Here is a 27,336-nt window from a genome sequence, read left to right as displayed (position 1 = left end):
AAGGAATTATCACTGGGGAGAAAACAGAAAATGGAAAAATTAAAAGTTGACCAAACAGAAACCTTTAATAAGAACCCAGTGTGACACTTTAAATGTGTAAAACCTTTTCTGTTCAGGAAATGTTCCCATTATTTTGTCTCTCTTCTTTCAATGACTTCTTGGTGGTCAAGCAGAGAAGACAGAAGAGAATGAAACTAGATATCCTTTAACGCTGTGGCGGTACTTGGTAAGTCATGTCATAGCTATTACCTGAGCAAATTTTATTTTAAAAATTATATAATACATGCCCACTGCAAAGTTTTTAAATGAAAATGAACAAATGAAATCTCCCCTTCATCCCCAAGCTCACATTTATTCCTTAGCAATAATCTCTGTATCCTTTAAGATATATCCATACAGATATGTATTTTCTACACATTATCATAAATACACACGTTCTCAAATTAATATGCAAGCAAAATATGTTTTCACCTATTCTAGGATGCAACTTAAAAAAAATTAAAATCTCTGAAATAGCACTGCATCTTACAGCGAAAGGCATTATACAGCATTCACTTTCTTGTCTTCTTATAGACATAAAATAACAGTACATCCTGCAATAAGTGGCATTTTAGAGTAACAAAACACAGTAGACATGGAGTTTACCTGATTATATAGATGTATGATTGTGTGCATTGCTATAGACAGCTTTCAACACACTTAGGTCTGCCTCATTCATTTCAACAGCTATGTGATCTGTCATTACATAACTATAGCCCCATTTATCTAATCACACCCATTAGAGATGGACTTTTGGATTTTGTCTAGATTTTTCCTAGTAGAAATAATGCTGCAATGACCATTCTTGTCCCCAAATCTTTGGTCTCGTGTGTAAATATTTGTGAAAGAGGATTCTATGTCATTCATTCTATTAATTAATTCATAGCTACCCTGTAGGGTAGAAATCAGTCAGTCACTCAGAGCTCACCTAGATACCATGGCTGCCATGTTGAAAAACTTAAGAGAGTTCAAACTGAAGACTAGATTAGGAGCAGCAAATTTTTTTTCTGGGAAAAGCTAGATTGTCAATATTTCCATCTTTGTGGGCTATACTATCTCTGTTGCAACTACTCAACTCTGCCGCATAAAAGCAACCATAGACAAATATGTAATAATGAATTTGTTCCAACAAAATCCTATTACAGAAACAGGCTGCGTTTGTCCCATGGGCTATAGTTTGCTGAGCCCTGTCCTAGGTGAAGAGTACTCCTGGGAGTTGAGAAGTGCACTACACAGCATGTACGGTCCTTTCTAGTAGCCCCGTCTGGCTGTATACCTTTGTGGACACAAATTAGGATAAATTTCATAGCCCTTCACAGCTCGAGTTTTCATTAATTGTGAACTAAAATACACAGTCATGAAATATTTCAAAAGTATGTGTTACTGAATTAAAGTGAACACATGAGTTTATGTCCGTGAATCCATTTCTCCTGCTGAGATTTATTAAGAAAATAAAGCTAGGTTTGTGTTTATGAGAATTAATGCAATGCTACACTTAGAGCATTTGCAAGTACTTTAAAAATGCTGTCACTTTTTAAAAATTTTTGTTTTCTTTTACTGATGAGGAAGTTCATAGTAATTAATCCGCAAAGCCAGGAAGTGAACAAGATCATTGGACTCCATAACTTGTGCCTCTCCTACAGCACCTGCTGCCTCAAAAGAAGGAGCTACTACCTACAGAATCTGAACCCACAGAGGTTAAAAGAGTTTGATAAAATCCCACCTTGTCAGCAGCAGACAGAATGGTAGGCTCTCGATCTTAGAATATCTAGTAAATTTGCTACCCACAAAAAGAGGCAGATTGTGTAAAATTCAGACCTTTGGGCTGGCAGACATCCCCAATCAGTGGGTTTTCCTGTTTTTTTTTTTTTTTAATGCCAATTCAAATAGAACACAATTCTACCACCTGGATGGAAATGCAGCCACAGAGGTGTTGATAAAGCTGTCACAGCAAGATGGAGATGGTAAGTCTCGTCAATATTAAGAAAAGAACAAATCCATAAATAAGAGATTATCAAATGAAATAAGATAGTCTCTCCTCCAACTTCTAACAAATCTCATGTGCAAAGCCATGTAATTTCCCCAGGCATCCTCCTTGCCATCCAGATGTATAGAATATGAATTGTGCAGGGGAGGGAAATTGATATGCAGAAGAAAGAATTGGCAAGGTAATTAGAGCTGTGAGGCTTTCTCAGTCTTGTGTTTTATTGGAGAAGTCACCAATTGTGGAATCATGGCTTTCAGAGCACACTGATTATGTAACAGAGCAGTCCCCAAACAGAGCCTGGAAAGGACAGACAGGTTATGGGACCATACCCATAAGGGTGAATGGCAGAGCCACTAAACAGCTAAGGGCCACTTCCCAGGGGGGTAAGAGCAGGTGCCACCCCTTTGTGGCACTACCTGCCCAGTACAGTCATCTGCACCCTACCCACTCTGCCCATGGAGGCAAGCAGCCCCCTGCCTCTCCTCTCACTTTGTGGCTCAGTCCTCCCGACCATTCCTTCTGGCAGTGGCCACACTAAAAGTCACCGGCAAGTTGAGGCTGATTAGAAAATAAAAGTTTATATCAAGTTGCTAAAACCCGACTGACTAAGAGCTACTTGCAGAGAGGGACCTGCTGGGTCTGCATTCCCAGGGGACCCTCAGCTCACCCGCTGGCTTGAAGCAGGGAATCTAGAGATGCTTATCGATTGGAATTGACTGGAGCCACCAACAAAACATTTTTAATGGAGTAGGAAAGAAAGAGAGAAAGGAAAGAGGAGAAGGGAGGAGAGAAAAGTCAGAGGGAGGAGAAGCGCAAAGAAAGGCACAAAGATGCTTAAAATGTGTGTGAACTTCAGCAAATAGCAGTAGAGGGGAAGAAGAGAGAGGGAGGTCAGTGAGAAAGAAAAGCAAAGAGGTGAGATGAGTGGGCTGTGAACAGAGCAGACCAGCCAGAGAGATGGGAAGATACAGAGGGAAAAGGCAGAGAGAGGGGTGGTCTGACAGTAGGTATTGAGATGGGCAAAGAATGAGGCTACACAGGACAGATACCCAGAAAGACAGATGGACACAACAGTGATCAGACCCATAGGGACACAGGGACACGGAGACAAGAGAAAATATAGCTGAAGCCCAAGGAGAGACCCAGGGAACCAGAGAATTTCCCAGTCTCCCAAGGGAATCCACATTTCCAACTAATTCCTTGGTAGAGAAATGGAATAGGAAAAAAAAAATGTCTTTCTAGAAGAAATACCTCCCGAGATTCTGGGAACCTATTGCTCAGAAGGTAGGAAATGTCCTCTGTCCCCTGCTCCCTGCCAAGACCAGGGCTTGAGCTGCGGGGGCTGGGGAAGGTTGTTCCTCTCTGGGCTCCAGGGTGGGAAGTTGTGAACAAGCAGTGAATTCTACCTACCCTCATGGAATAATTGAAAAGATCAGCTTTTCAAAATAACACCGTGAAAGCTACACCACCCTCTGAGAATATCTGATGATGAAGGTGAGAAGTTAGTTTGATTTCTGTGAAGTCATATATTCATTCTCATTCTTCACTTCCTCCCTTCTGCCTGCCCTTTCTCTCCCTCCTTGTCTCTCCCCCTCCTCCACCCAATCTTCTCCCTCTTCCTCCCTTGCTTTCCTTCTCTTTCCAATCCACCCCTACCCCCACTACACATTCTCATCTGATCTCTATCCCAAAGAGACCCTGACTTTAGCCTTCAGGTCATGAAATATTCAGTCCACTTGACACTTTTTAATTAATCTTGGGTTTGATTCAGGTCATTGTGCTTTGATGCCTGCCTCCATAACCCTGTCCTGGATCCAATCAACCAGCTTTGAGAACCACCCTGAAGACACAGACAAGAGCACCTCAGGTACTAGGGACCTGGTTTGCTGAAGCATCTGCAAACATTCTCTTTGCCATCCCCCCAAGTTGCCAGGAAAAGGTAGCAAGCGGGATAAGATCTGTCCTATAACAGAGCAGAAGGTGAATTTTAAAGGCTGAGAAAAGAAAAATGCAAACCAAAAGCAACTGACAGCTCAGGCTGCAAATATCCAGATGATTAACAGGCTGACTGGATCACAAATACAGATGTTTCATCAGAATTCCACGGCTGTCCTCATCTAACTGTTCTCAGCATCCCCACCTCCCATATGGACTCAATTGTCAGAGGATTCATTTGCACTTGTTGACATTTTGCTCTGTTGAAAAAACGAGGCTTTCATTGCTAGTATTGTGCTAGTAGTTTTGTCTCATAGGTTGAGTCATAAATAGCATTAACATTAATGTTATATTTAACATTAATAACTTAAATAAATTTAACATTAATTAACTTAACTTAATAATAGCATTAAGTGTGCACATAAGGTTTTCAACACACTGCCAGGCACCTGTTAAGTGCTTGATGAATGTTGGGTGTTTTGATGAATTATAATCATTATCATCATATCCACGTTGGTGACAGGCTTGGTTTTCCATTCTATCTGTAGTGGGTCACACAACAGCTAGCTCTCAGGTGGTTCTTAATAAGGTTTACCAAATAACTGTGGAATGTTTTTGACATTGAGTGTATGATTCCCAAATAATCTGTCATGTCCCGCAGTAATCTTACATCTTTCCTAAACTCCTATTCCGTCATTCAACAAGTATTTACCAGACACCTACTGAATGCCAGGTATCATGCTTGATGCTGGGATTCTCAGATAGACATGATAGAAATGGTTCTTGCCCTTTAAACAATATAATATACTAAGCCACAGGACTTGCTGTCCATGCCAGTAACAATAACAAATCCTTACATAGCAGTTACTACAGCCAGATGTGGTTCTCAGCTCTTTACATACTTCCCAACGAGCCCATGAGGGAAAGAACTCTGTAACTCTCATTGCTCTACATTTTATGTGTGTATTAGTCTATTCTCACACTGCTATGAAGAAATACCCTAGACTGGGTAATTTATTTAAAAAAAAAAAAGGTTTAATTGAGTCACAGTTCCAACGGCTGGGAAGGCCTCAGAAAACTTAGAATCATGGGGGGAGGCAAAGGAGAAGAAAAGCACCTTCTTCTTCACAGGGTGGCAGGAAGGAGAAGAGCCAAGCAAAAAGGGAGAAGCCCGTTATAAAATCATCAGATCTCGTGAGAACTCACTCACTATTATGAGATCAGCATGGAGATAACCACCTCCGTAATTCAATTACATCCCACCAGGTCCCTTCTACCACACATGTTGTTGAGTTACCTACTGGAGGTTGAGGGTTAAGGATTCAGATCAAGCCTAAACCTTATGTCCCTGGACTCACAAGGGGAAGGAGTCAGTTACCAGTGCCAAGAGGTAGAGAAGGCAGTGGTTAATAATTTGGGATTATGGAAACTACAATTCAAGAAGAGATCTGGGTGGTGATACAGCCAAACCATATCAATATATGTGTAGATTGAGGCCCAGAGAGGTAGGTTAATCTGCCCAAGGTCACACCACCATAAGCAGGAATGCCACGACTGAAAACCAGACAGTTTGGCTCTAGCGTTCACACAGCTAACCACCAAGCTATGCTCTTGCATTTGGTACACGCTGCTTCTTTATGTTAGCAAACTTTTGTTGGTTTCTGCAACTAGATTTAAATTTCTTAACTCCACAGAGGCAGACAACTATCAATGGATGTTGGGGGCTAAGAAGAAGGGGAGTAGGAATTACTGCTTATTTATACGGAGTTTCTGTCTGAAGAGATCCAAAAGTTGTAGACCTAGATGGTAGGGATGATTTCAAAACATTGTGAGTGCACTTAAGGCCACTGAGTTGTACACTTTAAAATGGCTAAAATGGTATTTTTTAATCCTGAAGTGCAGAGTTGTCTTGTAACTTCATATCCCCTTCATTTCTGGAACTTTAAAGTTCCCAGCTAACATTTCTTCATTGGTTGACTGCTTGCCAGTGGTGTTAGAAACGGAGCCTGCTTTACTTTTATTATTATTATTATTTATTTTATTTTTTGAGACGGAGTTTCGCTCTTTTCACACACACACACACACACACACACACACACACACACACAGGCGCGCACCACCATGCCCAGCTAATTTTTTTGTATTTTTAGTAGAGACGGGGTTTCACCATGTTGACCAGGATGGTCTCGATCTCTTGACCTCGTGATCCACCCGCCTCGGCCTCCCAAAGTGCTGGGATTACAGGCGTGAGCCACCGCGCCCGGCTACTTTTATTATTATCATTCTCGTGATTGTGAAAAACAGAGAGAGCCCTTTTCAGTACCTAGAAGATCCTCCTCCATATAAGAACAACTGGAGGCCGGGCGCGTGGCTCAAGCCTGTAATCCCAGCACTTTGGGAGGCCGAGGCGGGTGGATCACGAGAGATCGAGACCATCCTGGTCAACATGGTGAAACCCCATCTCTACTAAAAATACAAAAAATTAGCTGGGCATGGTGGTGTGTGCCTGTAATCCCAGCTACTCAGGAGGCTGAGGCAGGAGAATTGCCTGAACCCAGGAGGCGGAGGTTGCGGTGAGCCGAGATCGTGCCATTACACTCCAGCCTGGGTAACAAGAGCGAAACTCTGTCTCAAAAAAAAAAAAAAAAAAAAAAAAAAAAAAGAGCAACTGGAGCCACAGACAGGGCTAATGCTGAGGCTAAGGGGACAGGTGTTTGGTTCCACGGAGGTGTTTGGTATTAGGAGCTGGGCTAGAGCAGGAAAGATGCTTTCCAAGAAGTAAGGATGCAAAAGAGCAAGTTTGCACAAGACAGAGTTGAGATGGCAAAGTCCAGAGCCAGAGGAGTAAATCCAGCTTGAGGTTTGAAGGGCAAATCAGGCATGCAAACAGAAATCAGCCTCAGGGTGAGGGACTGAAAGAATCTCAAGCCTTTTGGAAAAGAGAATGTAATAGTAATATCATAAAAATAATAAGATGGGGGACGGTGGCTGACACCTGTAATCCCAGCACTTTGGGAGACTGAGTGGGGCGGATTTCTTGAGGTTAGGAATTCGAGACCAGCCTGGCCAACATGGCAAAACCTCATCGCTACTAAAAATACAAAAAGCAGCTGAACATGGTGATGCATGCCTATAATCCCAGCTACTCGGGAGGCTGAGGCGGGAGAGTCCGTTGAACCCAGGAGACGGAAGTTGCAGCAAGCCAAGATCACGCCACTGCACTCCAGCCTCCATGACAGAGTGAAACTACATCTCAACAATAAATAAATAAAATAGAATAACAGTAATAGTAAATCAAACACTTAGTGCTTTCCACCTGCCAGATACTGTTTCAAATATTTTTATATGTTAACTCATTTATTCTTTATTATTATCATTGCCTCTATTTTACAGATAAAGAAACTAAGGCACAGGAAAGTTAAGAGACTTGCCCAGGGTCACACAGCTAGCAAGTGAATGAACTTGGATTCCAGGATGAGTGATCAAGAACCAGATCGACTTCTTAACTGTACAAGATAGGAAGTTCATCTGGATTTACGATTCTGATCCTGCTGAGGGCCAACTGCTGGCAGGAATGACATGAGGGGCCATGGAGGTTTGAGGTGGAGGTGGGGGTGGAGGTGGAGGCTTACAGATACAGATCAAGCCTGGAACTTACAAGTAAAAGAGCCAGTAACCAATGCCAAGAGGCAGAGAAGGCAGTGGTTAGTAACGTGGACTGAACTTGAAGCCTGGGCTTGAATTCTAGCTTTGCCATCTAGCAGTCATGAAACCTTGGGCAAATGATTTCATCTCCTTCTGCCTCAATTTCCTCCTCTATAACATGGGGATATACTACTACCTATCTCGTAGAGTTGCTGCAATAATTACATGTGTCTACTTTCATAAAGCATTGAGTACAGAACCTGTCATAAGGTGAATACTAAATAAAATGAATCCATTAGAGGAAAGAGTTGCAACTTTTCGTGTCTTAGCGGGAAGTTGGGGAAGCAGTGACCCAACTGGGGAATTCCATGCTTGTTTTGCCTTTAACAAAGGAAACTAAATCCTTGGTTGAAAACAAAACAAAACTGGTGGCTGGTGTCACACTGAAACTTACATATATGCTTTGAGCCACTTGCCTATGCAAGCCCACCACCAGTTCCTGCCTCACTTCTCTCCCCTTCTCATCCACATGTCAGGAGAGAGGGGCTGCAGGTCCGCATGCCTTGAGCTGCCTACCTAGTGATATTTAATTAATCTATTCATTTGATCCTTAGATTTGCTTAGTGGCTCCCCTTCCTTGACACTCCCTGGGGTTTGAATACAGTAAAATTCAGCCCTAATTAAAATTGTTGAAACAGCAGCCGTCTCCATTAATAAAACATCAGAATGAGACGGGATTTTTTTTTTAACAGCCTTTTCTTAAAAACTCTGAGAAAGTGGACAGAGTGAGCCCAGGTAGGAAACGAGAAAGTTAACAAACTCCTTTTTGTTGCCAAGTGTTTGAAGGTGGTAATTCTAATTTTCTCCTGGTCTGGGGCTGCAGGCCAATTCTTTATAGCGAAAAGAACCCCAGAGTCTACATGATGCAGACTGCCTGTTACAGACTTGCTGTGTGAGATCCCCTCTTTTAGGTCCCAGTTTTAAAATGGGGGTGCCAGACCAGCTTTAATGTTCTGTGGTCTGAAAGCATCAAGTTGTCTAGTCCTTGAATTGGGCCAAATTGAGGAATTCTTGAGCCTGTGTCACGGTCCTAAGATAATAACCACAGGCAGTTTCTTCCACTCAAGTCACTTGGCTTTGGGTCGTGTAAGCTGCCCTCTGACCACGGAAGTCTGTACCAGAGACCAGGGTCCTCTCGCAGGCATCTGTGCAAGTCCAACTAAGGGGACCAATGAGGAGTTTGGCTCAGGAATTCTCCATGGTGGATTGGAGAATTCTCCAGCCAACCCAATCAGATCCTATCTCCTGGTGGGCGGGGGGGGGGGGGGGGGGGGGGGTGCGTTTACACGTGCCTTTCCCCAAGCAGAGGGGAGGAAAAGCAGGAATAGTTCATCCATGGCTGCAGTGTGGGCATGTGAGTCACCCAAACCTGGATTTCAAATCCTGCTGGTACCTCCTTGCCATGTACCGGCTACATGACTTTGGACATGCTGTATATCGTCTCTGTATCTCAGTTTGCTTATACATAAATGGGTTAATAAGTTCTTTCTTTATAGAGTAATTTAAGGAATTAATGCCTGATGCATACACCCCTGCTTTGGGTAGCTGTGGTTACTATTAAGGGCAGTGGATGAAGAAACAGGAGACAGAAACAGTACACAGAAGCAGAAGAGACACAGAAAAGAAAAGATGAATCACAAGAACTGTTGTCTCTGGGTGAAGCACCCTTCCCAGTTCTCAGTCCGTGTGCTTTTATGAGGCCCCACCTCCTTTTCCAGCCATAGTGCATGTGACATAGATCCAAGTCTATCAGAGTCAATCACCCCTTTTTCTAGCCACAGGCCCAAGTGAATCAGAGCAACACATTCTCCCAGCCATTGTGATTGGTCCAGAGCTGGGCACATGGAGCTCTGATAGAGCTCCACCCCCTTTTCCAGCCATAGTGCATGTGACTCAGGCCCAAGCCAATCAGAGCATAATATTCTCTCAGCCATTGTGATTGGCCCAGAGATGAACACATGACCAAAGTCAGCCTACCCATGCTACCTGGGTTTCACCCTCCAATACCCAGGATTACTTTCTCTCCAACATCTATGAGAAATCCAGTTCTATTCACCATTTGCGATATTTGAGAACTCTTGGAAATTTGCCACTGGGTCTTGGAAAGGAGTCACATAACAAAGCAAGTAACTTTCCACCATATTGCTATCTCCACTCTACAACTTACTGTCTTTCCCCCCTGTCCTCCCCTCCTCCCCAGAACAACTCTGGAAATCCACCCAGGTATTTCCAAGAATAATCTTCAGTCTCAACACCAATCAAAGGATTTCCCAACAAAAGAAGTTTTCCCTTTGGAAGAGCAATGCTGGTTGAACTGAATGTCCCCTGTATCAGGGCATAAGTCAAATACAAGGTAAGCCCTCCATCAGCAGAGCTCATTATCATCACAGGCATTCCTGAGCAGGAGGGTGGTGGGATCATTATGTGCACTGCCAGTCCTCCTGATTTTGCTGAGACGTTATTCCTACCCCTGGAATCAACATCCCCAGTGGAGGAAGAAAAGGGCTTTCCATCCTTGTTCCTGGAGTCAGAGAGATTGCAATGCCCAACCGCCTTATTCAACTTAGGGTTTATAGGTCTCACTGCCACTAGAATCACCAAGGTTAAATATTCTGGGTAAGAACTGGGATTAATAACATAGCAATGGCCTCACACTGGCTGTGAATTCCCCCTGCTAGTTAACAGAATGATTCATTTGAATTGCTTCCCCCTTCATTGTGGCAAGGGGCCTGCCTCTCCCCCTGCCAGCCCTTCCCTTTCTAGGAAAAGACAAGCAAAGCTTATTGAATTCTAAGACATCATCGTGGCAGCAGGCATCAATAGAGGGAGACAGATGTGAGAACAGAACACGAAGCCCCATATCCAACCCCTTGCAGTTTCCCCACCCTTTCCTCCTCTTCTCAGCAAATCTACTCAGCCCCCCTAGGGAAGCTTAGAGTTCATTATGAACAGCAGCCAAGAGTCAATAAATACATGGCTGAGATTTCAGTCACCTACTGTGGCTGTCCTCACCACCAACAAAGTAATTGCATGGCCCCAGCCTGGGTAGGGGAGGCTGTGGGGCAGGGACAAGTGGCAGGGAGCTTAGCAGAGTGCTGCAGCCAGAATGACCTTTTCATAAAGCAAATTTGATCATGTCAAACACCTTCACCTCACTGAAAACTCTTCAATAGCTCCCTGTTGCTTCTAGGATAAAGACCAAAACATTTAATATGGCTTGCAAGATTGTGCAGGACCTGGCCCCAGCGCACTCATCTAATCTCATATCTGATCATGACACACACACACACACACACACACACACACACACACGTTTTCAACTACTCTGGCCACTTTCAGTTGCTCAATAATCTTTCAGTTGCTAGTGGACCTCCAAAGCTCAGATCAAATATTACCTTCTCAATCTAGAACAAATCCTACTGTAATCTAATCTTGTAGCACAATTGTCCTTCTTGGCATTTGTCCTACCCTGCAGGTTTATATTTGTAGAAATTGTGTGTGTGTGTGCATGTAATCATTATCTAGATTATGATCAGGGTCTGGGTCCTAGGCAGCCATGCAAGTTCAACTAATGATGATGTTGTCTGTACCCACTGTCAGATAATTCTACATTTTGCTCTCCAAGTATCTCCAGTTCCTAACACAATGTTTGGCACAGAACAGGAAATCAGTAGATTTTTGCTGAATGAATGTACGAATGAATGGGTTATAAAGTGGGGCATATCCTAAGAGCTAGAAGCGGTTCAGTGATATTAAAGCAGAGAAGATGTGCAGCAGGATGGGAAAAGAGGCAAGCGAGGTAGACAGAACAGATCAGAGAACAATCATTATTCACGCAGCATCCGCTGTATGCCAGGTACTGTTCTAGGCATTAGGGATACAGCAGTGAATAAAGCAAACAACATGATTTGCTTTTATGGAGCTTGCATCTGAGGCTATTCCCCTCTGATGTTGCAGAATAGCTACAGAGCAATATTCTTCTTGGAAGATCTACAGTTGTCATGTTATTTTAAATTGCAGCAAAAAGATATTGCAAACATAACCAGGTGTAAGGGGTCTCCTATGGGCAATATCTAAGCTGGATCTTCACCCATGGGAAAGCCAAAGTAAACACTCCAACAGACCCCCAATGTAAATTCACCCCACATCCTATTGATAAGAAGTGAATGGTTTCCACCAGATTCAGTGGTAGGATAGGAAGGAGGATTAAGTTGCATACCATACAATGAAACATCCTCAATTTGCTCCATTAAACACCTCTGCCCTTTTCCTCCAGTTCCTCACTCCTATCAGCTCTTTCATCTATCTTCTCTCTCTCTTACACAGCCTCTGAAAATTCTTCCTCTTCCAAACAATTCCGCATTCATCTTTAGCTTGCAAATTTGCCCAACAGTGACCATCAACCATTTGTCAAACATGCCCCTTGAGGGCCTTAGTTTCTGCTGCCTTATAAACGTGGATCAAATTTAGAGAACTTTTTATAAAGTGTTTGAATTTACCAGTGTGCCACGGCCCACTGGGTGGGAGATGCTGTTATATGGTGCCATGTTCTTCATGCTAAGGATTTTGGCCTCTTTCCAAAATACCATGTGAAACACAAGAGGTTTTCATCATGGGAATGACCACTGGGCACATTCTCCCCAACTGCACCTGAGATTTTGCCTCAGCTTCCAGGAAGAATCTAAATGAAGCTGTGGGTGTCCTTCCAGCATTAATTAAAGGTTTGCTCTGGGCCCAGCTACAGAGAAGACCGTAGGGTATAACACAGAGAGGGAGCAGCCATAGCTTCAAGGAAGCTTCAGGCAGCTCTAAACATGTCAGACCTCTCCCCATCCCCTCTGCTCTAGAAGCAGAGCCAAGGGCCCCTCAGGGAGAAGGCATCTCCAAGTTAAAACTCAAGTATCTGCTTCCCATACGAAAGAGAAATGGTTGTGCTGGGGAAAAGTCTATAAAGTGCAATTATCCTTAAGATTCCTTTTCTGTGATCTCCTCTCAGTCCTGATGATGCCTACAGTCGAGCTCAGTGTATAGAGGATGCTCTTCACATCAGAGGCATGGACTTGTGCAGTGTGAAAACTCTGCCTCCCATCCCTCTGATCCAACTTCCATGGCCAGGACCAGAGCATCTATTAAGTTGTCTAGTAATAATCATAATTACAAAAAATTATTGCAGTACCATTTACTGAGAGCTCACCAAGGCAATCGCTTAATGTATGCTATGTCAGTTAAGCCTCACAGTAATTTGGTGAAATGGAGATTATTATCGCCATTTGACAGATGAGGAAGCCAAGGCTTAGATCTGCTTTCAAGTCTGAGACTACTTACCATTTATAAGCCATGGAAGGTTGAATAAGTCAATTTACTTTAGTAACTTTAATAGAACGAAAATGTGTGCAAAGTCTTTCTCTGAAATGTGTACCCAATTCTTATCCCCACGCCTCCTAGTCAACCTCAGATAGACTCTTGGGTTACTCTTGGAATGGGAAGCAGCTGTGGTCTCAGGCTTTAGGAATCCTGGGAGTGCGAGAAGCATTGTCCCACTCTGGAAGTGCCAAAGGCATGAAACTTAAGCAACCACACAGGGTTTCGCAGCGACCTCTCTGTTCATGCCTGGTTGCAGGGAATTCAGCTCTGCATTAGATAAAAACTTTCATGACCCCTCAAGTGAGCATCCTAAAGGGCAAACTGACCCCATCTCTCATGCTGTTAAAAGCCACCACAGGCCGGGCGCCGTGGCTCAAGCCTGTAATCCCAGCACTTTGGGAGGCCAAGGCAGGTGAATCATGAGGTCAAGAGATCAAGACCATCCTGGTCAACATGGTGAAACCCCGTCTCTACTAAAAATACAAAAAATTAGCTGGGCATGGTAGCGCGTGCCTGTAATCCCAGCTACTCGGGAGGCTGAGGCAGGAGAATTGCCTGAACCCAGGAGGTGGAGGTTGCTGTGAGCCGAGATCACGCCATTGCACTCCAGCCTAGGTAACAAGAGCAAAACTCCGTCTCAAAAAAAAAAAAAAAAAAAGAAAAAAAAGCCTCTACTAATTTACTTTAGACTCTAGAACTCATTAATAGCCTGCAATAAAAATGAAATACAGCAAACTTTAGCAAAAGGAAGAGATAAGGGCAGAGAGAATTTATGATAGCTATGGGAGTTAGTAAGGACTTCTGGCAGCATGGAGAAAAAAAGAAATGGAACTCAATGAAACTCATCCCAAAAGAGAAATTTAGTGAGCCACTTGAGGAAACTGCAGAGAGCAGGTAGAGTTTACTTCAGGTACTGCTGGAACCAGGAGTTCAAGTGCTGTCAGGCTGCTCTAGCTCTCATTTCTGCTTCCCACTGAGGGCTGAGCTCTTCTTCCCCATCCCCATGGGCCTTCACCCACTGGGAGCATGGCTGCAGTCGCTCCAGCTATACCACTTTTACGGAGTGAGTGACCAAGAGAGGAGCCATGAGCTCTATTACTTTAGAGAGGAGCGGTGAGCTCTCTTACTCAAGAATTTGTAGAAAGAGATAAACAAATGGTGGCCAAACCCCCACCCCCTTACCAAAAAAAAAGCCACCAGAAGATACTGGCCAGAAGACACTCTCATGGTCACACATAACTGCAAAGGAAGCTGGAAAATGTAGTCTTTAACCTGGGCATCCATGTACCTCACTGAAGACTAGGGGCTCAACTACTACCTTAGGAGGAGGAGTGTACATCTGGGATTACTGGAATCTCTATCACAGCCACCCAAGGACAAGAAAGCTGTGGAAACAAACAAATAACAACAAAATAGAATACTGCCTGGAACTCAGGACATGTTCCCTCTCTCCATCACTCCTGTCTGCCTCTCTTGGATGTCGACTTCATTATTTTTCTTAGTGTTCTGTGGCCTTCATGCCCAGGGCAGGGCAACTATGTCCATCTCATCTTTGCTAGGCTTATACATACAGTCTGAAGTAAAACAAGACTGGATAGCCCTCCAACACAAATGGAACTTGGCATGAGCATTTCCTGCCAAGTTAAGTGGATTTATGATTTAACTCTAATCAAGAAAGGGGCAAATGAGAACATAATAGGGCCAGGGTGTTAACTTACAAGAAATAAATGCAAAGTCATCTTACTAAGAAGAATATTAAATTCTCACGCAGATCAGAAGCGTAAGTGTGTGGCAGGGGTGTGTTTTGGAAATAATTAATTCTTGGGGTGATGGGATGAGATCAGTTTCGTTTTGAATACTCTGGGGAACAACCAGCCACAGAAATGCAGAGAAGAAGGAGAGGCTTCAATCTATCCACAGGATGAAAACAGTCCCCACAGTCTGGCCAGCTGGTCTTGAGTTGGAACTCCCCTCAACAGGTATTGGTAACCAAGGGGCAAAAGAAGAGCTCGACTGTCAGATCCTGAGGTTGGCAAATCTGCCAGATACCAGAAAGCACTGGTGGGTATAGAGACTTTCTGATTTTGTTGGAGTGGGATATGGATGCCAAAATGGGTGAGAAGGTGGGAAAGCAAGAGTACTCAAGTGGGGGTGGGTTGAATGGAGAGGGCTTGGGAAAGGCGGGAGAAAATGGAGGACAGTAGGTGAGGAGAAAGCATCTGACCAAACTAAGGTCCAGCTGGCCACAACCCTGCATAGTTCAGTACTTAACACCTAACACTGAAGTTCTATTTTTTTTTTTTTTTTCCTGTGGAGATGGAGTCTTGCCATGTCACCCAGGCTGGTCTCCAACTCCTGGACTCAAAGGATCCTCCCACCTCGGCCTCCCAAAATGCTTGGATTACGGGTGTGAGCCACCACACCTGTCCTAACCCTGAACGTAGAATCGTTCAAACTTTTCTTAGAGTCCAGTGTGCGTGTATTAGTTTGGAAGCAGCAGGCAAGTTTTACCAGGACTAGGGAGGGAAGTAGCCCCCACCTCCCAACACCAGGTGGTCTGCACATCACCACTGTGAATTTGAGGTGGCAGGAAGGGCTGTCCTTTGGGGGCTGCTGAGCAGAGGCACAAAAAGGATGCCCACATGGTTAAGATGTTAGCCAGAGACCCAGTGTATTAGTTTGCTAGAGCTGCCATACAAAGTATCGCAAACTAGGCTTAAACAACAGAAATTTATTTTCTCACAGTTTTGGAGGCTAGAAGTCCAAGGTCAAGGTGTCTGCAGGGTTGGTTTCTTCTAAGACCTTTCTGTCTGACTTGTAAGTGGCCACCTTCTTGCTGTGTCTTCACAAGGTCTTCGCTTTGTGGGCGTCTGTCTGTGTGCCCAGGACATCAGTCATATTGAGTTAGGACCCACCCTAATGATCAGCTTAATTTAATTACTGCTTTAAAGACCCCATCTCCAAAGATGTTCTGCCGTTAGGATTAGGGAACAAGATCACAACATGTGAGTTGTGCAGAGATACAATTCAGCCCATAACACTCACGATAAGAAGCCCAAAAGGGAGATTACCAAGTGATTTCACATGTCAAATCTTAGCCACAAAAAGGGAATGATTTGACTCTTCCTCAGCTTCAAGTACAAGTCATGGGGGAGAAGACTTGGAGTTGGTTCAGTTTGAGGCAGATGTTTATCCCTGGCCCTACTCACCATGCCCAAGGGATGTGGACTTACCCACAACAAAGACGGTTGCCAAGGCTCTGCCCAGGGATGGTAGCAACTGGTTACCAGTTACCAGTTGTCTGAGCAGATATTCCATCTCACCTAACAGAATAAATGCAAACCCTTCAGTAGGACATACAGAATCTCTCATACCCTGTCCCCTCAATACCCACCCTTCGGCCACATCCCCTGCCACCCTGCACAAATTCTACCCTGCATTCATGCTATGAAACCTCACCTCACTGCTTCTCATCTTCAGCTTTTGTGCAGGCTTTTTTCTCCACCTAGAAAGCCTCTCCTGTCCACCCACTCATCTGCCTGAAAAGTCCCCACATATATTTACATTTCAAAGCCCACCTGGAGCATATCCTTTGGAAAAGCCTTCCTGAGCTCCTGCAGAGACAGTCTCCCTCCTCTTGCCCTGTACAGACCACTCAGAACACTCTGTCACAAGTTTTGTTAGATGGTCTTTTTCTTGAAGTCAGCCGTGGGTTCCAGGAAAGCTTCCAGAACAAACTTACCTACTACAAAGCCTAGCACAGTGCTTGCACGGTACACAACGAATATTCTGTGACTATGATAAAAGAATGAGGGAATATTACTGTCAACTGGGCACTCGTGTTTAAAAATAAAACACAAGTCCCTGCCTTTTAAGAACTTTGGAGTGACTGGGGAATACATAAATGTGAATAATGATTACGAAAATAAGAAATAAACTAAGAGCTAAGGAAGCACAGACGGAATTGCCACTCAAACTGGGAGAATTGTGGAAGATTTCTGGGATGCGGTGGCTTTGAGTGTAGTCACAAAGATGAGTAGGACTTTATCAAGGGGTGATAGTGGGGTGGAGGAATTGGAAAGAGGTGGCCATACTGAGGAAAGAGCATGAACAAGGCATGGAAAAAGGACCATGCTAAGCTTGTGGATAGAACGTGGAGTGGTTATGGTGACAGGGCCAAGGACTCAGGTGGGGGCACATAATCTATTCCATACCTGGAGCAGAATTAGAACAACAGCTTTGCCGTTGTTACTAATGGAGCCACCAACTTCTCCAGTCACCCAACAGCCACCCAGAGTCTCTCTCTCTCTCTCTGTCCCTCCATGGACTTTCTTAGGAAAGAAAGAAAGACACTTGGGGTTGTCAACAGTCTTAGAGCAAAAGAAGCCAAGCCTTCTGCATTTGGAGCCTACACTGTCCTCCTACTGCTTCCCTCAAATGACAGAAAGGAAGGGTGGCCCATCTGAGCCTGGAGTGAGACACTTGTCTCCCACCTTGCACTTTTTTGTAAACCTCTCTAATTTTGTGTGGCAAGTCACTTCACCTCACTGAGCCCCAGTTACTTATTTAAGAGAAGGCAATCCTGACCCTACAGGGCTCTTGTGAGGACTAAAGCTAACTCAGGTCAAATGCCCAATGCATGAGTGACATCTAACAGCCACTCAGTTAACAGTGGCCATACAGTTACTTTTTTAAAATAAAAACTTGCTTGTCTTACTTTCCCTGTTCTAAAACTACAAATTCCTGGAGAATTTTTATGCCCTTTGCTGTTCAGCATATATTAATGCTCAATAAATACATGTTGTATTCATGACTGCCTAGAATCCTGAAATTTTCAGATGGGGAGATATTTAAGAAATCAGCTAATCCAGCTCCTCATTTTATACACAGTGGAAATAGACTCAGAGATAAAATGAGTACTTCAGAGCCTATATTTTCATTTTGACTCTACTGTGTGTAATTTTAGCTGTTACGTAGCCTTTCTTGCCAAGTTCCCTTACCTATAAAATGAGGTATTCTTAGTAACTATTTCATTGGATTGTCATAGGGATTTAATGAGTGAATATAAATGAAGCATTAAGACTGGTGTTTGGTCCACAAAAACCATCAATAACCTGTTATCATCAGGATGGAGATTGACCCAAGACCACACAACCGTTTAGTAGCAGGACTGAAGCTGGTGTCCCACTACTTCTGATGAGCTCAGACATTCCTATTTTCACTTCTAGGGTACAGAATTTACATGGTATTGCCACATCCTGGCAAGGTATAGACCAACTTTAATCCCTGGAGAGCACTTCCCAGCCAATCTGTTCACTGGCTAAACCCAGGTCTTAGCTAGCTTAGGGTCTCACCATCTCCAAGCACCTTCAGTCCCAAACATGCTGAACCACTTCTTCTTCTATTGTGTGTATCAGTGTCTCTCAACCAGGGAAGATTCTTCCCCCAAGAGAGATTTGGGTACATCTGGAGACATTTTCAGTTGTCACGGTTGAGGTGGAGGGGATGCTACTAGCATCTGGTGGGTAAAGGCCAAGGATGTTGCTAAATGTCTTACAATGCATAGGACAGTTCCCTACAACAAAGAATTATCCAGTCCAGAATGTCACTGTGCTAAAAGACCCTGATGTAGATGTATGTGCATTAAAATGCAAATGTGATCTGTTTCATATGTGTTCTATAGCTAAGTTATCAGCATATTGTAGAGAAAAACAGTAGCTTTGGGATTAGAAAAACCAATGTTCGAATTCTGGCTCTGCCCCTTACTAGCTGTGTGACCTTGGACATGATACTTCTCTAGTGGCAACTAGTAGGTGTCTAAGAAATAATGGGCAGATAGTGCGTGAATATGAATTATAATTCACTCTATTTCTGTAAGGTGGGTAAATGTGGATACTTGAAAATGTTGGTCGTGAATGAGCTGGAAGTTAGCTGACAGAAGACAGATGAATGGATAGTGATGGGTGGTTTAGGGCAAAATAAGGCACCAGGACAAGAGATGGGAACCTGGCCAAGGTGAATGGGAAGGAATGGAGGCAGAGGTCATAGAGAAAAGGATCCACACAAATGTAGAAAATTATCATTCATTAATTTAAAAATTTTATAGGCCAGGCTTTATGTGAGAAATTATTATAGGCATCATTCATTAATTCATTCAATAAAAATTAGTGAGCATCTACTATGTATTGGAGCACCATGATAGACACTACACACACATGATTGATTTGTTGAGGTCTTTATTCTAGTTATTCATCTAGCACCTACTCTGAACCAGATATTGTGATGCCACTTGACATGCATCACCCCCTCACCTACTCATTCATCCACTCAGTCACTAATTCATTATTTATTTAATTCATTAAGCAGTTTTTTGTAAGTACCTCTGCTGTGCCAGACATTAGGTTAACTGCTGATAAAAGAATAAACGCTCTCAAAAGGGAAGAGATGAGTAATTGATGGATGTTCATCTAGAATGGAAAACAACGAAAAGCAAACATTCTAGGTTTTATAAGATCAAGATGTAATTTGCTATTGGTTAAGGCTTTATGGAGATATCTTCCTGTAGGAGATAGCTAAAGTAACAACAACAGCAGCAACAGCTTTATGGAGAGAAGATTCTGTAGGAAAGAACTAAACTTCTCCAAGAGCCATAGGTTATGCGTGATATAGACTGAATGATTGATTTGAATTAGAATGCACAGGTGATTGTCAAAGGTTTGGTTGCAGAGAACAGAATCCACTTCAGCCAGTCAAGGCACCAATTTCTGTGTTTTTTTGGTATTGCTTTATACATTGATAGATTTTAGAATCATTGAGAGAATAAAAAGAAACAGCTTCTAGATTGAGCTTCTAGGAATGAATCCCAAATCAACATGGCAAGACTGAACCCCAGAAGAATTTCGGTTCCCAACATAACAAAGAAATTGCCAGCCAAGCTAAGAATCTGCAAACTATTGGTCCAAGTCACCTCTGCTGTGAGCCGAACCAGCAAAAATGGTGTTTCCCTCCTAACTTAACTCAGTGCTGAATCTTAGGTTTCAGGTGCATCTGATAGTCTGAAACCCTCTTTGGGAGATGTAGTTTAGATCTTTCTAAGGAGAACAGCATTCTGGAAGGAAGATGGAATGAAGGTGGTTAAGCCAATCCATACTTTTCCTCAGATAAGATTAAGTTATATATCTGTGACAAACTGGATTCTGTAAGTAAATCCAATCCTGTAAACTACCATCAGAATATACAGTTCTACAGGTGGTATAATCTTTTCCTTTAAAAGGCTGTCTGAGTGCTCAGTATGCTAATAACCCGTTCATTCTGGAGTCCAACCAAATCACACTTTCTGTTACTGATGACCAGGAATTTGTATTTTTTTTTTTTTTTAAATGGAGTCTCACTCTGTCGCCAGTCTGGAGTGCAGTGGAGCAATCTCAGCTCACAACAACCTCAGCCTCCTGGGTTCAAGCGATTCTCCTGCCTCAGCCTCCCGAATAGCTGGGAATACAGTTGTGTACCACCATGCCAAGCTAATTTTTGTATTTTTAGTAGAGATGGGGTTTCACCATGTTGGTCAGGATGGTCTCTATCTCTTGACCTCATGATCCACCCACTTCAGCCTCCCAAAATCCTGGGATTGCAGGCATGAGTCACCACACGTGGCTCAGAATTTGTATTTTTTTCAAACCTTCTCTGGTACTCCCTCTGATCAGCCCAATTTGGGATGGCTGAGAAAAATTCATACCAAATGATTTCCCAGGAATACATGCAATTCCTGGGAATATTCCTGGTTAAATTTCCCAGGAATACATGCAATTTCAACAGAAGACAATTTCTTATAACTCAAAAGGGTGGATGTTTGGTCTAACATCAGAAGAACACTTGTTTATAAAAGGTGAGATTTCGGCTGGGCGCGGTGGCTCACACCTGTAATCCCAACACTTTGGGAGGCCGAGGCGGGTGGATCACGAGATCAAGAGATCGAGACCATCCTGGTCAACATGGTGAAACCCTGTCTCTACTAAAAATACAAAAAATTAGCTGGGCATGGTGGCGCATGCCTGTAATCCCAGCTACTCAGGAGGCTGAGGCAGGAGAATTGCCTGAACCCAGGAGGTGGAGGTTGCGGTGAGCCCAAGATCGCACCATTGCACTCCAGCCTGCATAACAAGAGCGAAACGCCGTCTCAATTAAAAAAAAAAAGGCGAGATTTCTAGTTTTATCAAACTAAAATAGGTGGCCACATTCATTTCACCTTGACAGTCTCACTCAAGTCTTCCTCCCACAAGGGTTTTTGGACCTTTCAAGGGAGTGCCAGTGCTGTCAGTAACTAACGGGATAGCTGCAAAAAAACAAAAACAAAAAACTTGGTAGTTGCAAAATTAGACCCATGGCAAATAAAAGAAATAGAGTTCCTAGACTCAAAATGCTGACAGTCTAACAGAGTCCACTGATAGGTGACCAGATAACCACAGTTACCATTTGGAAGTGATAAGAAAATGCTGGATAAAAGGGGCACAAGGCTATAGGGGAGCATAATCATGGATCCCTACTCAGCGTGCAGCATCAGAAAGTCTTCTTTAGGGAAGTGATACCTTGGCTGAGATCTGAAGGATGAGTCATTCAGGCATAGAGGCTGCAGAGAGGCAAGGGTGCTCCAACCTGAGAGACCCACGAGTGCAAAGGCCTGGTGCCCTGAGAGAACCCAGCACATCTGGACAACTGAAATGTGCTCAGCATGGCTCGAGCACAGACAATAGAGCTACTGATTCAGAAAGTGGAGGTTCCATGCAAAAGAGAGACTAGACCTTTCAAGGAGGCAACATCAGCAGAAACCGCGGAAGGCAGACAGACCTAACACAGACTGTCCCAAGGATGGAGCTGTACTTGCTGGTGGCCAGAACACGGCACTCTCTGCATTCTGTTAACTGGCTAAACTGGAGAAAGTAGCAAATCTGATAGGGCTGAAATGAAATGGCCCTTCCAGGTTCATTCTGGAAGAGAACGTAAAGGAGCATTGAAATGTACAACGCCTTTAACGGACTTGCAAGGGAAGCCCAAACAGAATTCCCTTCACAGCAGGATCTCCATTTAGAGGCAAGCACACTGGGGACACAGTTAATTATCCATCAACACAGCATGGCTCCTTTCAGTCTCCATTCACATTCTTGCATCCAGTCTAAGCAAACAACATGGAAGAGGTGGGCACAGGGATGCTTGTGCATGCGCACACTCACACACACACACATACACACACACACACACACACACACACACAGGCTCAGGATGAATGCCTGGTTCTAACCCACTGAACCATTCCTCCTACTGAGCTCCACTTTAAGCCTTCCTGGCTTCTGATCCTAGGCTGGCTCTTCTGTTTTCAGCTCACCCAACCTTCTAGGTTCAGTCCCACCTCCTCGGTTTTGCCTCGACTGCTCTGTAGCCACAATTTGAATTTTTCTTCCAACTAGGCTGCCTTGAAAGCTGCTTCAATAAATGCCCTCCTCTGTTTGACATGCAGAGTGTTTTGCATGAAAAGATTATAGGTCTTGGAGCCTTGCTTTGAAGACTGTCTTTACTCATTCCTAGCAGCATGACCTTGGGCAAGTGATATAACCTCCCTGAGGTTCAGTTGGCTCATCTGTGAAATGGGAATAGCACCACCCAACTCAGCATTGCAGTGAAAATCAAATGGAAAATCCCTGATTTACTACAGTATCTGGCATAGAGAAATTGCTGCATAAAGAAAACATCCTTTCATTCCCGTTTCCCTTACCAAGTGGTTTTCTCATGATCCCTAGTCTGAAATTAAGTACATATTATGATGATCATGGTTTATTTTTCCCAGTTCCCTTGATTATGTTGAACAGAAACCAGATAAGTAGCACCTGTTTAGAATTTCTTGCATTTTCAGTAATTCTAAGAATAACCATTGCAGCACTAATAATAACATATATTTAATTTCTCCCCTGCTTACCGTCAGAGAGTATATTTTTATGCAGCTGGTTGTTTTGGGAATTGCTTCTTTGTTTTATCCACTTTTTTGCTGCCCATTAAGAACTTATCCTTGCTGGATAATCCTCACACTTGTAATCCCAGCACTTTGGGAGGCCAAGGCAGGCCAATCGCTTGAGCCCAGAAAGTCAAGACCAGCCTGGCCAACAGGGCAAAACCCCGTCTCTACTAAAAATACAAAAATTAGCCAGATGTGGTGGCAGGTGCCTGTAATCCCAGCTACACAGGTGGCCGAGGCAGGAGAATCCCTTGAACCTGTGAGGCGGAGGTTGCAGTGAGCTTAGATGGCACCACTGTACTCCAGCCTGGGCTACAAAGCAAGACTGTCTAAAAATTAAACAAAAACAAAAAAGAAGAAGAAAAGAACTTATCCTTAAATATGACAATGGCAATGATGAATGAAATGTAAGCCCAGAGAGTTTGAGTGGCTCACATCACTCAGCAAAGTCACAGCTGTAGCCCATTATCACAGTGGTTCTCCCTCAGAGGTGGCACCTCTTACCATAAGAGACATTTGGAAATGTGGGGAGCATTCTGGGTTTTCATAATGACCAAGGGGATACCACTGACCACGGGAAGGTCAAACAATATGCAAAACCATCTTTAATGTGCAGGATTCACCCAGCCCCAATACCTATCGTGACATGATAAGAAATACCAGATAAAACCCAACGAAGCCACACAGAAAATTCTGGGGGAACTGGAGCTGGAATCAATAATTGTTTCCACCCAGAGCAGGTTTTCAATTAAAAAAAAATGTAGGGCCAAGTGTGGTGGCTCATGCCTGTAATTAAAACACTTTGGGAGGCCGAGGTGGGAGAATGGCTTGAGGCCAGGAGTCTAACAGAAGCTTGGCAATAGAGCAAGACCCCACTCCTAAAATAAAAAATAATCAGCTGGGCATGATGGTGCATGCCTGTAGTCCCAGGTACTCAAGGGTCTGAGGTGGGAGGGTCTCTTGAGCCCAGGAGGCTGAGGCTGCAGTGAGCTGTGATGGTGCCATTGCACTCCAGTCTGGGAAACAGAGCAAGATACTGTCTCTAAAAGAATTCTTAAACATATGTAACAGATGCAGATGTCAATTTAGCTCTTGTTCTATAAACTAAATGGACAAAAGTGTCACAGTACTTTATTTTCTCTGAATTAAATTTTAATCCCAGGCTCATCCCAATAGTCGGTCAGGAAATTCAATCCTAGTTATTATCAGAGCCTCTTCCCACTTTCAAGGACTAGGAAAGAGCCTTTAAGTTCTTAGAAAGTGCAGAATATTCTGAGTGATCTCAAGCTACTTAGCCCTCCCAAGTCAGGCAGCTCTACTGCTGATGAGTCTTGCTCGGCCATGGTAGCCCCAGTGGAGGCTGGAAACCAGCACCTAAGTACCCCTTCACAGAGGCACCTTGACCATCAGCTTGAGCTCTTAACACCCTTGCAAGGGAGCCAGCTGGAGATTCCAACCCCTCCCAGAGCCTGCCCACCTTCCTAGATGAAGGATTCACTTTTCCTTTCTCTCTGTGCTTCTCACATCTGCTCCAGACCCCAGAAGAACTTGTCTCGCTTATCCTCATTTTTTCAAGACCCATCTAACGTTATTTCCTTAATAAGCCTTGATTTTCAGAACCAAATGTCAAGAAGGAGGTTCACCTTCCAGATAAAACCTACAAAGGACTGGTTACCTTCTCAGAAAACTTCTGAGATGTGCATTTCCCTTGTGTCATGGATTAATTAGTAGTATGTTTTGCTTTTCCTTTTTTTTGTTTTAAGATGGGGTTTCACCATGTTGGTCAGGCTGGTCTTGAACTCCCAACCTCAGGTGATCTGCCCACCTTGGCCTCCAAAGTGGAAGAGGCATAAGCCACCATGCCCAGCCTTTCCTTAGTGAAATATAAAACAGTGGTGCCTTTTAAAAATCAATAGCATCTTTAATTCAAGGAGATAGGGACCAGGAGAACAAAGTACAAATGAAGACTTTAATAGCTGATCCAGTCCCACACTGCCAGGATAGAACCCTTGCTCAGCTCACAGGGAGCAGCTAAAGACTAGAAAATTTAGATGTCCGGAGAAAACATGGCAGTGTCAGTGAAGGAAGAATTCCAGCCTTTGTCTGTGGTTTGTAATTTCTAGATATAGGCCCTGAGGTCCCTGAGCCCCTAGATGAGCTCCCCAAGTATTGACAAATGGAGAGAAAAAAGACAAAGCTTCGAGCTCCAGCACAGAAAGACTTTGACTGGAATGGAGTGGAGGAAGGACCTGTCCACCAAGTGGCTTTAGAGACCCTGGCTGGATGTGAAGTGGATTAGCTTCAAGTTGATGATTATCCTTTCTGAATACCACGTATGCCTCATGCCTTTCCTGATCATTCATTTGGAACAAGATGCTGCCTTTGAAAGCCTGAAGGATTGGATCTGCCTGACCTCCTGAAACACATCCCTCATCCCTGCCTCTTCTAAGCCTGGTTCAGCAGAAGGGGTACAGGCTTCAGAGGAGACCCAGGCAGACCTGCTTTTATATCCCAACCCCTGCAGATATTAGGTGTTATAAACAAACTACTTAATCTTTTTGGTACTAGGTTATTTTCTTTTTCTTTCTTTCCTTCTTTTCTTCCTTCCTTCTTTTCTTTCTCTTTCTTTGACTTACACTCGTGAAACTAACACCATGTGTCATATACCATCCTAAACACTCCACAAAATTAATTTATTTAATCCTCAGAACAGCATATGAAGTAGATGCTACTAATTTTAACATCCTTATTTATTGTCTAGGAAACTGAGGCATGAGGGTTTAAGTAATTCGCCTGTGTTCACATAGCCGGTAAGTAACCAAGTGAGGATATAGATGTAAAACTATTTTTTAAAAACTAGCAAATCGAATACAGAAATATATAAAAAGTTGTATGTGCAATGACCAAGAAGGATTTATCCCAGAAATGCAAGGTTGGTTTAGCATCTGAAATTCAATGTAAATACACCATATTAATAGAACAAAGTGAAAAAGCACATGACCAATGACTAAATACAGAAAAAAGCATTTGAGAAAATTCAACACCCCTGTATAATAAAAGCACTCAGCAAACTAAGAGTCAGGCTTGGTGGCTCACACTGGTCATCCCAACATTTTGGAAGGCTGAGGCAGAAGGATTGCTTGAGGCCAGGAGTTTGAAATGAACCTGGGCAACATAGAAGACCCCATCTCTAAAAGCATAATAAACAAACAAACAAATAAATAAATTAGCTGAGCATGGTGGCATGCTTGTAGTCTCAGGTACTCAGGAGGTTGAGGTGGGAGGATTCCTTGAGCCCAGGAGTTCAAGGTTGCAGTGAGCTGGGATCAGGCCACTTCACTCCAGCCTGGGTGACAGTGAGACCCTGTCTATGAAAAATAATAATAGTCAAAAGAAATACATTTAAACAAACTAGGAATGGAAGGAAACTTCCTCACCCTGATAAAGGGCATCTCCAAAAAATCACAACTAACTTCATACTTAATGTTGAAAGACTGAATGTTTTCCCCCTAAGATTATGAACAGGACAAGGATGTCTGCTCTCATGTCTTCTATTCTATCCTACTCTAGTCTAGCCAGGCCAATTAAGTAAGAAATACAATGTAAAAGGCATTCACATGGAAATAAAAAAAAGAAGTAATACTATCCCTATTTGGAGATGACATGATTTTGATATAGGAAATCTTAAGAAATCCTTAAAAAAATTAAAACTAATAAACAAGTTCCGCAAGGTTACAGGATATGAGCTCAATATACAAAAGTCTATTGTATTTTGAAACATTAGCAACAATCTGAAAATAAATTAAGCAAACAATTCCATTTACCACAGCACCAATAAAGTACTTAGGGATAAATTTAAGACAAGAAGTGCAAAACAATAATTTCTTTGGAAGAAATTAAAGAAGATGACAATAAATGAAGACATCTCATGTACCTGGATCAAAAGACTTAATATGATTAAGATGGTTAATATGGTTAATGTGGTTAAGGGCAATACACTCCAAATTAATGTACATAGTCAATGCAATTCCTATGAGACAGTGTAGGATGCCAAGAAACAGGTAGCAGAATCTGAAACATAAGAGAAGTCCTAGATGGACTGGAAGAGGAACCACTTTCTTATCACACACAGCAAAAGTTAATGAACACTTTAGGAATTTGTAAATTAATAATCATAACCATTATATATAGTTTTATGCTAACTGAACAACAAACTATATACAATCCTCATTCCAAAATTTGGACTCAGTCTTCTCAACTAAACATTTTTGCCATATACATAAAATACAGAGTTAACCGTTTT

At 43.1% G+C, this 27,336-nt stretch overlaps 1 long non-coding RNA gene across 2 annotated transcripts; it reads left to right on the top strand.

Moving 5' to 3' along the window:
- Positions 1-948: 948 nt before the first annotated feature.
- LOC118146209 (uncharacterized) lies at positions 949-8,211 on the top strand. Of its 2 annotated transcripts, XR_004731759.2 has the most exons (4): positions 949-1,784; positions 1,930-2,003; positions 3,798-3,893; positions 7,355-8,211. It is a non-coding gene; the product is annotated as an uncharacterized LOC118146209 (long non-coding RNA). The 2 variants fall into 2 exon arrangements; XR_004731758.3 differs by lacking the exon at positions 7,355-8,211 and having other exon boundaries at positions 3,798-4,268.
- Positions 8,212-27,336: the final 19,125 nt, after the last annotated feature.

Source organism: Callithrix jacchus, chromosome 12 (assembly GCF_049354715.1).
Source record: "Callithrix jacchus isolate 240 chromosome 12, calJac240_pri, whole genome shotgun sequence".
NCBI lineage: Eukaryota > Metazoa > Chordata > Mammalia > Primates > Cebidae > Callithrix > Callithrix jacchus.
The sequence above is the reverse complement of the archived record's forward strand: the minus strand, read 5'-3'. Positions and strand labels throughout refer to the sequence as shown.